The 12,666-nt window shown below is 42.2% G+C and overlaps 1 long non-coding RNA gene across 1 annotated transcript; it reads left to right on the top strand.

Annotated features, from left to right (window-relative positions):
• Positions 1-4,554: 4,554 nt before the first annotated feature.
• Positions 4,555-6,789, top strand: LOC121302224. The gene is made up of 2 exons (XR_005947688.1): positions 4,555-4,776; positions 6,218-6,789. It is a non-coding gene; the product is annotated as an uncharacterized LOC121302224 (long non-coding RNA).
• Positions 6,790-12,666: the final 5,877 nt, after the last annotated feature.

Genomic DNA, 12,666 nt, shown 5'->3' with positions numbered 1-12,666 from the left:
TGTCTGTCTGTCTGTCTCCTCTGGTCTCCACGACACTCCTGACGCGATTCCCCATCTCTCTGAGGCGATTGCTGTGCGTTTGGAGTGGAGAGAGTTTTCTTTCGCTGGTGGAACTTCCTTCTTCTGGAGAGATGTTGAGCTTTATAGCCCTGGCTTCAGTTCCCTCTCGTTAGTCTAGTACTAGTATCACCCAAGTCAGATAGTTTCTATCGCTCTTGTCAGTAAATTATTTATCTATCTATCTATTTATCTATCTATCTATCTATCTATCTATCTATCTATCTATCATAGCAGACTGTTCTGTCATAACTATTATAGTTATTTTATCGTCAAGCTGCAGTCACTTGGTTTCGTGATATCTATTTTTTATTAGAATAATTTCAAAGCAAAGACGTACCGTGCTTCAAGGAGGAATGTCACCCCAAATACTTTTGTATTTAGGTTTGAGGAACTCCTTACGTGTTACTCCTGCGTCGAGGATGGTAATCGTGGTCTCCAAACTAGGCCCGCAGGTGACCTCAGTGATCCTCCAAGTGTAATAATGTGGACCCCGACCACGGGGGGCTTGGTCCTGACCTACCGTGACTGATGACACTGCTTACCGAAAAGGCTTTCATTACGTAAATATATATATTTATTATTAAATAAAGAAGGGCTATTTTCAAATTTAGCAGATATAAATGTCTATCCCGACGTCACTTACCGTTCAATGGCTTGCACTAGTGAATTACAAAGTTCCAATCCTTAATTATTCATTATTACCAATGTGGTTGGAAGTTTATTACATTTTATTTGAAAATGTGGTGTTATAATTAAGTGTTAACGCTTATCCATGTATCATTCGGACACAACGCGGTTGTGTTTGGCATCGTGTTACTTGAAACTTAGTTACTTAGTAAATCCATGTGTGCTCACACATCATCACAATGGTATTATGCAGAGTTACATTGCACTGAATGCGTTGATTTTTTTGCATGATAACCCTTTCCCTGTCTCTTGTGGTGCAAGACTGTTGGCTCTGCAATGTCATTTTTTGTAGAAAACTGCAACTGGACAGAATTTGGCATTCTTCTGACCTTTCCAAAGAGGCAGTGGGTGTCAAACTATTTCCAGAATTCTTCTGAGTTATTCCTAAACTTTTGTGGGAAGAAGAATAAAATCTTTGTATGCGGGAGACGACGAGAGAGAGGGAGAGAGGAGAGAGAGAGAGAGAGAGGGAGGGGAGGGAGAGAGAGAGCGAGTGGCTCCAGAGATTAAATAGAGTGTCTACTTGATTGATGACTTTTAAAACAGTTGAGAAGGAAAAAGGAAACACCAAGCAAATGGCGAGGGGGGGGAAAACAGAAAGGTCTCATATCATTGGAAAAAAGCTCTGGTGTGTAATTCAATATGCTAACATTATAGAGCAGCTTTCTTTCAACTTGTGAAGGTACAAGTTGATTTATTTATAACAGTAATTATACCCCTCCTGCCAGCGTGGTGGCGCCTCGTTGTATTCACTCATTCGCCTTGTTTCAGGTTGAGGACCCATCTTTCCCGTTTGCTTTCATTTACTTACCGTGCTGTAAAAAAACATAAATAGAATAGGAAATGGTTAGGCAAACAGATACAATACAAACAATAAAATACAACAATAACAATACCTACACTACAAACAATACACCGCATACAACGCAAATACAATACAATTACAGATACAATGTACAATACAATACAACCGCAATTGCAATAAAAAAACACCTACCACTGTTTGATCCCCACTCTCTCTCTCTCTCTCTCTCCTCTCTCTCTCTCTCTCTCTCTCCTCTCTCTCTCTCTCTCCTCTCCTCTCCCCCTCTCTCTTGTTTTGTAGTTTCTTTGATTGCATGATGTTAAGGTGAAGATGCTACAATTCTGTTGCATCGTTTTTAATTTGTAAGGATCTTTAAAATTCTTAGGAGATTACAAAAAAACACATTGACCTACGGTTCTCTTGTTATTAACGATTTTATCTCTCGCTCCCTCTCCCCCCTTTTTTCCCCTATCTGTGCCACTCCCCTCTACCTTGTCTCTCTCCTTCTTCCCCTCTATCCTCCTCCCCCCTACTCTACCATCACTTCTCTTCCCTATCCCTCGCTTCCCCTCTACTCTCTGCGCTCCTCATCGGAGGGCATTCGGGTCTACCACCGGCGAGGAGAGGACACGTCTCTGGTGGCCTCCGATAGTCCAGAGGTTTGGTCAGGCTTCTCTGTTCATTCTTCCCAGTGGCGCTGGCGTCCGGATGAGTTCACTTTCTCTTGGCCGCTACAAGACAGGACAAATGCCCGCTCGCAAGGAGAATTTCGATGTTGGGCTGTTCCACAGGAAACTGGCCCCGCACGGTCCTGTCCCTCTGGGAAGACAGAGGCAGAAGAGCAGACCTTCTACACCCACCACAGGAGATGGCGAGGGTGATGGAATGGGCCTGCTATGCTTGACGACGCCTTTGTTCTCGACTTGCTGGACATTTCGACTTAGCATCCCATCTTATAAAGCTGAGGGAAAACAAAGCCACTTTTTGTCTGGCTTGGAACTGGGTTTCAGGAGACTGGGTTTCCAGGCGACTGCGCGGCACAGCAGCCAGGGAGACTCTGGGTTTGATACAGCCGCCTCAAACTGGGTCTCCCGTCGGACTGGGGGGTCTCCTGGAACCAGGTTTCAAGCCATCACTGTTCCTCTCAGCTTAAGAGAATGTCCTTGAATGGCCTATCTTCTACAAACGATGAGCACAAAGATAAAATATAACTATATAATAATAATATAATAATAATAATAAACTCTAATAATAATATAATAATAATAATAATAATGATGATGATGATGCTCTTGCAGATTTTCCATTATGCGGGAGGCCAGCCCTACGTTGATAATAAAGGTCCATTCAGAGACCGTTTGGAGTTTGTTGGTAACCCCCAGAAACGGGACGGTTCCATCTTGATCCGGAACCTGGACTACAACGACAACGGGACCTTCACCTGCGACGCCAAGAACCCCCCTGATATCGTGGGGCGCCCCTCAAGCGTCAGACTGCTGGTCTTTGACAAGGGTAGGAAACGCAGATCTGCATAGAGCAAAGGACTGCAGGGTCTATAAAAGACATCAACAGACAAGGGGTCTCAATCCACACACCCCTAAAACAGCGCACTTTCACACTGGGGGGGGGGGGGGGGGGGGGGGGGGGGGGGGGGGGGTTGGGGGGGGGGTGCAGATGTGTCATATCTGGGATAAAATGTGGTTGTCTGTCTGTCTGTCGTGTGTGTGTGTCTTATCTGGGTGTATGTGTTGAGGTCTGTCTGTCCGTCTTTCTGTGTGTGTGTGTGTGCCTGTCTGTCTGTCTTTGTGTGTGTTGTTGTCGTTGTATATCAAGGTTTTGTTTTTCCTGGTATTTTGAAATGGATTACCAAATTTCTGGAAGAAAAAAGAAAAAATAAAAAAGCAAAAAAATAAAAAATAATTCACGGAGGGGGGTAATAAGAATAATAATAGGAATAAATCATAATAATATTATAATAGTTGTAAAATAGACTTCCTAATCGGGACCATAAAACTATAAAATATGTCACACAAGTTATCTGAAGGGACAGCCTGGGATTTTGTACTCCACCAAAAATGGGCGTCTTGGTTTTTGCCCAGCAGTCCCGTCCGTTGAGGAAGGTGAGTAATAACGGGAGTAGCTATTAAATTGGTTCGGTCTGGCCAGCTTTCATTTGCCTGAATTGTGGCCCCCACTCTTTTCCCATTTTATTTTACTGATGAGTAGTTCATGGTCGCGAGGGAGAGTCTTTGAACATGGAGTGTTTGAGGTGAGCCCAGAGGGGAAACCAAAGTGTTTCTCCAACACACGTCCCCACTCCGGGGGTAGTTCCCTCGCGTCCCAAGGGACTACCCAGAGGGGGACTTATTTCCTCGGGCGGGGGTGCACCCAAGGCCCCTAGTGTGTTGAAGTTGGAGCGCAGGGGTCCCTGAGGGTCTCCCCTGGTAAAGGCACGGCCGCGTGGTGTGCAGGGGGAAGTCACACAGTCAGGGGAGCGCAGGGGTCCCCTGAGGGTCTCCCCTGGTAAAGGCACGGCCGCGTGGTGTGCAGGGGGGAGTCACACAGTCAGGGGAGCGCAGGGGTCCCCGAGGGTCTCCCCTGGTAAAGGCACGGCCGCGTGGTGTGCAGGGTGGAGTCACACAGTCAGGGGAGCGCAGGGGTCCTCGAGGGTCTCCCCTGGTAAAGGCACGGCCACGTGGTGTGCAGGGGGGAGTCATACAGTCAGGGGAGCGCAGGGGTCCCTGAGGGTCTCCCCTGGTAAAGGCACGCCGGTGTGGTGTGCAGGGGGAGTCACACATAGTCAAGGGAGCGCAGGGGTCCCCTGAGGGTCTCCCCCTGGTAAAGGCACGGCCGGGTTGTGTGCAGGGGGGAGTCACACAGTCAGGGGAGTGCAGGGGTCCCTGAGGGTCTCCCCTGGTAAAGGCACGGCCGGGTTGTGTGCAGGGGGGGAGTCACACAGTCAGGGGAGCGCAGGGGTCCCTGAGGGTCTCCCCTGGTAAAGGCACGGCCGGGTTGTGTGCAGGGTGGAGTCACATGGTCAGGGTAGCGCAGGGGTCCCCGAGGGTCTCCCCTGGTAAAGGCATGGTGGCGTAGTGTGCAGGGGGAAGTCACAAAGGTATTGTATCTATTGTGCTAACTGTTATTAAAAACGTTTGTGTTTGTTTTACAGCAAGATGGAAAAGGGGAAGAAAGGCAAAGGGAAAGAGGGATCTCAACAGAGACAGGTGAGTGCGTGAATGCAAGAGCGCCACCACCTGGCAGGAGGACAACATTACTGTAAATAAAAATTCTACTCAACACAATGTCCAGCTGTGGCCAAAAGTTTTGCATTACCCTCCGGAATTAACTGATTTTTGCTTCGGAAACGCCAATGAAACCTGATGAACAATGTTAACATACTGAATTGCATACTGCTTTGTAGTTTTCCCAGATACTTAATGGATACAGCTGACAAAAATTGGCAAATTGTGACATTTCAAAATCTAAGTGATGTTCATACAGCTGAATTTTTTCTAATTATGTCTCAATCCTAAATATCTAGATGATGCAAAGCTTTTGGCCAGAGCTGTACAGCAGTTAGCATCTATTTCAGGTTTTTGTTTTTTTTAATCCAGTCTATTGATCTGTTTACCTGCTTTCTCTACCCATCTATCTGTATTCATTAATTTACCAATGAACTGTGGAGCCCCAAAAGTATTGTCTTATATTTTCAATGCAAAATCTAATTCAGTTGGAAATTGGAAACACATGCTATATGCAGCACACACTTTTTGTGCGAGACAGTGACTCAGCGTATTCACTCACTCCTCTGAAAACCTTTCAGTTAATATCTCTGGCACTGATGACAACCAAGACAAATCCCTATACCGTAAAAACACAGCAAAGCATTGTGCAGCACAGAGAGGTCTGGTAAAGCACAGGGAAGCATTGTAAAGCACAGAGAGGTCTGGTAAAGTATAGGGAAGCATTGTAAAGCACAGAGAGGTGTGGTAAAGCATAGGAAAGCATTGTAAAGCACAGAGAGGTCTGGTAAAGCATAGGGAAGCATTGTAAAGCGCAGAGGTCTGGTAAAGCACAGGGAAGCATTGTAAAGCACAGAGAGGTGTGGTAAAGCATAGGGAAGCATTGTAAAGCACAGAGGGGTCTGGTAAAGCATAGGGAAGCATTGTAAAGCACAGAGGGGTCTGGTAAAGCATAGGGAAGCACTGTAAAGCACAGAGGTATTGTAAAGCACAGAGAGGTCTGGTAAAGCACAGGGAAGCATTGTAAAGCACAGAGGGGTCTCCGTTCCGTTCGTAGAATGTTTATTCCGATTCGATTTGGGAATATTTTCAAGGGGTATTCGTTGTCTGTCATTAAACTCTGTGAAAAAAACGTTTTTTCACAATGTTCTGTCTTCCACTACACACACACACACACACACACACACACACACACACACACACACACACACACACACACACACACACACAACACATGATGTAATACATACACGTGTGGACCTAAATGATTAAATTGAAGAGACGAACTTCTCTGCAAACACACCGCAATTAGCGACAATGGGAAGTGTTTTGAATAGCGCTTCGCTGAGGGCTGTGTTTCCAGTCTCTGCTGCCTCGGTAAATTTATGTAAAATGTAGATGTGGTCTTTGTTCTCTCCTCGAGGGCCCGGTCCTGTACGCCACCCTCGACCAGTCCAGTAAGCTGAAAGCCGCCGGGTCGGAGAAGAAGAAATCGGGAGACTCCAAGAAAGATAAGAAATAGGATACGGAGAGCAGAGAGCTAGATTCAGCCGAAGCAGACCAGCCCCCAACTGCACCCATCGCCGAACCCAAGAAAAAGGAGTCCAAACGAGAGAGGAAGGAGAGGGAGAAGAGAGAGAGAGAAGGGGAGGAGAGGGGGACCCCCAAGAGAGAGAGGGTCGTGATGACCATCGAGATGGAGCTGAAGAAAGACGGGGAGAGAGGAGAGGAAGACACCGCGGGGGTGCCCAAAAAGTCTCCCAGCTTTCTCGAACAGCTCGCCAGCAAATTGAGCCCGTCTAAAAATAACGGTTGAGGGGAATAAGCAGAAAGGAAATCGTGGGTCTAATTGCTGGGTGGAAGTCAAAAAGTAAACGGCCAGTTTTTTTTTAATGACGTTTTTTTCTTTCTTTCTCGGAAAAACAAAATCTTAAATTGTAATTCTGTTTAACTAGCAAAAGACTCGCTTTGACACACGCGTCTAGTTTATTCAAGGGTAAATCCACCTCGTTTATTTACAAAGGCGAACTGCCAAAGAAAAAAAAAAAAAAATATATATATATATATATATATATATATATATATATATATATATAATATATATATATATATATATATATATATTAGACATTGAAAGTACTTTTCGTTTCTGGTTCAAAAACATAAAAAAGTCCCTGCTCATCTGTTCTCGAAATTATAAATTAATATATTACAGAAGCTGTGACATAAATAAATCTTCCCATCTTGCAACATAATTAATTGTCAACATTTTAGTCGCTTTTTTTTGGGGGGGGGGGGGGGGGGGGGGGGGGGGGATAAAAAATGGGTTTTACATTTTTTACATTAAATAAATTAAGAATAATTTGCAACTTTTTATTAATTAATGGCTTCGCCTCTCAAGACATTACAAATCCCTATATTTTATTCTCTACTCAATACACACCCAAATAAATCTTAGAGGACCAACCAATGGTCACCTGCATACGTAATGTGTTGGGGGGGGGGGGGGGGGGGGGGGGGGGGGGGCAGGTGGGGGGGGGGGGAGGGGGGGGGGGGCTGGGGGGGGGGGTGTCGGGGGGGGACCCTCCACAGGAGTAAGAAGAGGTAGTTTTACCAGGCGGTATAGGATGGACCATCACATATTACTATATTCGATGTGTGGTGTTCTTGATTTCAGAATGTGAAATGTTCGCGTGATTTAAGAATTTGAAAATGTTGGCTCGACTTTTAGCACTTTGTAAATGTTGGCGTTAGGTAAAAGAAATAACATTTGTTATTCATATATATATATATATATATATATATATATATATATTATATATATATATAACATTTGCGTTTGCAAAATTTTATACCACGATTAGGGAATGTCCTAAGTATAGCCCCTTTCTTTTATGGAGGTTAGAAGTAGGAGGAGAAAACCGACAGAATTGATAGACACGCAGCTAGGTTTCTTAATTCTTTATAAGGTAAACAAAATACATCTTTGGATAATTCAAAACAGGGTGTGTCCTGTTTGAGTCAGTATATATAAATAATATATATATATATATTATATATATATATATATATATATATATTATTCCAAGATGGAGGACAGTAGCTCAGTTATGGACTCACAGTATAGACTGTAGTATTTCATATTTCCATATTGCCATCCCATCTGCACAGCATAACGGCTGGCTGTCTTAGAATGACGACTCTATAGATTAATACAAGAATCTACGATTTGTAATGCTTAAATACACATCTCTGAATATTCCTTAATTGTTTTGGCACTATCTATCTATCTATCTATCTATCTATCTATCTATCTATCTATCTATCTATCTATCTATCTATCTATCTATCTATCTTGGTGTTGTCAGTTCTGATTTCTTCCTTTCTCTTTTTCTTTCTTTTGCTCTGCAATATAATTCTAATTGATCTAGTTATTAATAAAAACTATAATCCTTGGTCTTGGTTTTGAAACAAAGTTTCGGTCTAACGGACAACTCTTTCCATGACGCCAGTAGTTCAAGTTTTAAAATTACGAGTTTTGCAGTGAAACGGGTTTGCAGTTCGCAACACCCGCCAGTTTCCGAACTAACAGGACGAACAGTTTCGGCTTCATCAGAACATCTTGAAAGAGGAAAGCGGCGAATCAATAAACAGCAACATCAGCTATTAACTTTAATACAATTACCGGCTGAGTCAATATATTTAACTCTCAAAGCTATAGTTTAGGATTTAAAACCAGGAACAATTGTCTGTTGTCAATGCTTAAGATCTATTGCAGCTGGGTATGACACAAGGGTAATAAAGGAGTACTGTAATATACAAAACCCCTCACCATTTAAGCGCTGTTTAGACTCTTTTTATAAATATAGCTCTGATAAACTACAATATATTTAACGAACAACACAGCAATATCCAAACCCTTTCTATCCAGATTTGATACGGTTATTATAATAATAATAATTATAATAATAAATAATAATTATGTATTTTTTTAATGACTGAAAGAAAATTTTTTTTTAAACAACGATTTCTTTTTTTGTTTTTTGTTGCAATAGTTTTTTCAACGGCAAATGAAACCTGAAATTTATGGTTTATTTTATGTTATGTTGTTTGGTTTGGTTAACCCAATGGTTTGTGTAATAAACATCCTATAAATTGTTGCGTGACGAAGACAGAGTGTATCTCTTTGATCGACTCCTTACAATCGAGGAGGGGGTGGCGGGGCGGGACGGGGGCGGGGCCCCGGGCGGCCCCGGGCGGAGCTGTTGGGCGTGGGCGGGACCACAGCGGGGGGGCGGGGCGGGGCGGGCTTCCCGCGGGGCGGGGCTGTGGGGTGGCGGGACGACAACCGCGATAGACGGATAGGGTATCAATAGTGTAACGCAAGACAGCGGTAGAAAGGTCACAGCGTTTCTGTAAAGAGAAAACTGGGTTTCACGAATTGGCATTCCTCTTAGTCCTCTCTGAACGAAGCATAAGGAGTTATCAATTGTCAAAGCAGTGCACTGCAAATAAATAACCCCCAGAAGCGAAATGGGCAATTTCTAAAGAAAAATTATTTGAAGAAAAAAGTTTGAAAGGTCTGTTAGCTCTCTGCTACTGTGTAGAATTATTTTAATTAAATATTGTACTTAAAAAGACAGAAATGTATATTCTGTATATTTTTTTTTTTTTTTTTTTTGTAAGACGGATGACCGTGAAATGTTTCGTCTGTGATTCACACTAAAAAAAAAAAAAAATTCTTAAGAAGCTAAATGATAAACATACAGCTCTGGCCAAAAGTTTTGCATCACCTAGAATTTTAGGGCAAACTACAAAGGGATGTAAATCAACAGGTTTCATTGCAGTTTATGGAGCAGAATTAGCTCAATCCTATAGGGTGATGATGCGAACCTTTCTGGCCGTAGCTGTGTACGATGGCTTTCTAAACTCCTGTGTGAATCATTGGTCCATTAAAAAAAGGTCATCCAGCATTGAGATAATAAATAAGTCTTGGAAGTCTCCAGACTCTAGAGAACTGGGCTGGACTCAAACCAACGTTAGAACTGCACTGTAGACATCAAAGATCTAGTGAGTCAGTGCCATCAACTTTGATTTGACTCCAGCTCTGGTTTTATCAGTGTGTCCATCACTGAAACTAAGATCTATTGAGTCTTATCAAATAAACTCATTCATTTGTTGTTTCTCCTTTAGGTTTAGAAGCATGGCTAACCTGTAATTTTGTCTGCTGTCTTTCTGTTGTTAAAAAATAAATAAGAGCAAAACCAACTCATTTAATAAAATAAATAAATACAATGGAATCAAATATCTACATTTTTTTTCCTGTGTTTTTATTATGTGAGTGATCGTCAGTGTGATAATCACATTTAAGCAAACGTGTCTGATTTCATTTAGCAGGGAGATAATTAACACACTGTTCTGATTACTTGTGTAATTTATCATTCATAAGGAGGCAGTGAGGTCCAGTGGTTAAAGTCCAGGGCTTGTAAACAGAAGGTCCTGGGTTCAAATCCAGCCACTGGACTGACACGAGTCACTTCACTTCCTTGTGCTCCATCCTGGGGCTGAGATGTTAAATCAGTGTCCTATTGGAAATGACTCTGCATATAATGCTTTGTTCACAGCCTGCCTCTGTACAGTACTTTGTGATGGTGGTCCACTATGAAAGGTGCTATATAAAAATATTATTATTTAAGACCCTGGTTTAAAATATAAGCCCAATCTTGAATCCACTGCTATAATATCTTACCCTTTTTCTATTCACTTGTTATGTTGGGCTGGGAGTGTCTTCAGTGTAAATTTAATGGCAAACGTTTCCACTAGTAGTCTTTCTCGAGAAAGAGGGGGAGAAGTAAGGCAAAGTTAAGTACACCGTTTGCAAAGGTCGTAAGTCTTTCTCAGTGTCTTCAGTGTAAATTCAATGGCAAACGTTTCCATTAGAAGTCTCTCTCAATAAAATAAACTACATAACACACACACACACACACACACACACACACACACACACACACACACACACACACACACACTCCATTAGAAGAGAGTTCTTATTTTGTTCGCCATAATGTTGCACAAGAGAAATGGCAGTGCTTGATTGAAGATGAATAATATACTGATGTACTGCCTTTTTCTATTAATTTGATTTGCTGTGTGCTGGGCTGGGAGGGCTTAACCTCATGGAGGCACACTGGGAGGTGGAGGTACATACACTGGAGACTGGAAGTCACTATAAAGTATATCCAGATGAAGGGAAGGTTCAACATCCCCTGGGGGGGGGTGGGAGGAGGGGGACCCCAACCCAATCACGGGGGGGTGGGGGTTGGTGTTACTATACCATCTGGTGGGATGGTTATCAGTTTTGGGCTGTCACTACCCCCCCTCCTTATCCTGAAGCCTGGGTGTATCTGGATTATGAGGAAGGGCAGGTCTTCCTTCTACAATGTAGAGACCAGATCTTACATTTACACTTTCCCTGAGTTCAATGCCAATGAAAATCTCTCTCCAATCTGCCAGGTCAAGGAAAATGAACACATCGGAAATTTAGCACATGTTGATTTCTCAACCGGGAAACTATTGCACCCGCTCACAACTGAAAAAAGAACACCAGGGCATTGGTTCTCCCTTCTAACACAAAGACACTGCGAGATTAGCATTTCAGGAAGCACCTGCCAAGCTGATGTATTAAATCTATCACAGGTTTCACAGCAGACTTTGTGCGTGTCTATTTCATGGGTGTGACCATTAACTAGGCATTCCCAGAGCAGAATTTATGACACCTGTTGTACAATATGTACATTGATCTTGATATTTGCATAGGTGGAAGTAAATTGTAAAGTGCAGCTTGGCCAGCATTCAGGATGTGTTTTTATCTAACCAGCTTTGGGCACTGTGGACAGGTAAGTATGCATTCCTATTTTTCTATCTATTTTACTTTAATTTCAGTCCATTATGTAGTTGAAATATATGTATAATCTACTGGGATTTATCAAAACAATAATACATTCGGATTAAAAGTGAAAGGGTTTTTCAAAACTAGACGTTTCCACTAGAAGTCTCTCTCTGTGTCTTCAGTGTGAATTCAATGGCAAGCGTTTCCACTAGAAGTCTTTCTCTGTGTCTTCTTTTCATCTCAATAAAGAAACTCCATAACACACACACACACACACACACACACACACACACACACTAAATGCCAAAATTAGGAGACAGCAATATTAAGCTTTGATTTCTTATTTCAGGCAAATCATTTTAATTATATTAAATGGGAAGCTTTTGAGACTGGAAAAAAATATTATCAGAAAGAAGTTTTGTAAAATAATAAAAAAATACTAGTTTCATTTTGAGATGGTTTTTCTGTTGTATTGTTGTTGTTATTGTTGTTGCAAAATAAGCATTATTTTCCTTTAAAATAAAATCTTATTAAGATAATTACCTCCGCCCCATTGACAGAAAATTTTGCTCACTGATATTTACTAGATTTATACTTTTGCAGTTTTGCTGTTGATCTTTCTTTCCTGCTTGGTACCTTAAAAGGGTCTGGGGAAAATAATTCTCAGCTTTGAAAGTACTGTCAAAGTCCAAAGCTGCAATTTGAACTAGTTCCTCCTTCCACAGAGGGCTGTTTAAAGGACTACTGTTTATGGCTGAAATTAATCACAACGTGTTCTGTGTGTAAAGGTGTAGAAAACAGTTTTGAGATATTGATTTATTTTTAAATTTCTGATCCTGTTCTTCAAGCCCTAGCCCTTATGTATAGGTCTAAATGTAATGTATCTCTACCCTGTCTTGTTTCTTCAGATCTTCCACGAGAATGCAGCATAACAAAGTCCTGATGTCCGCCAAAACAAAGGTAGATGAAGAGGAACATGAAGA

The sequence above is a fragment of the Polyodon spathula genome, chromosome 29 (genome assembly GCF_017654505.1).
Source record: "Polyodon spathula isolate WHYD16114869_AA chromosome 29, ASM1765450v1, whole genome shotgun sequence".
NCBI classification, from domain to species: domain Eukaryota; kingdom Metazoa; phylum Chordata; class Actinopteri; order Acipenseriformes; family Polyodontidae; genus Polyodon; species Polyodon spathula.
Note: the sequence above shows the minus strand (reverse complement) of the source record. Positions and strands in the feature narration are given on the sequence as shown.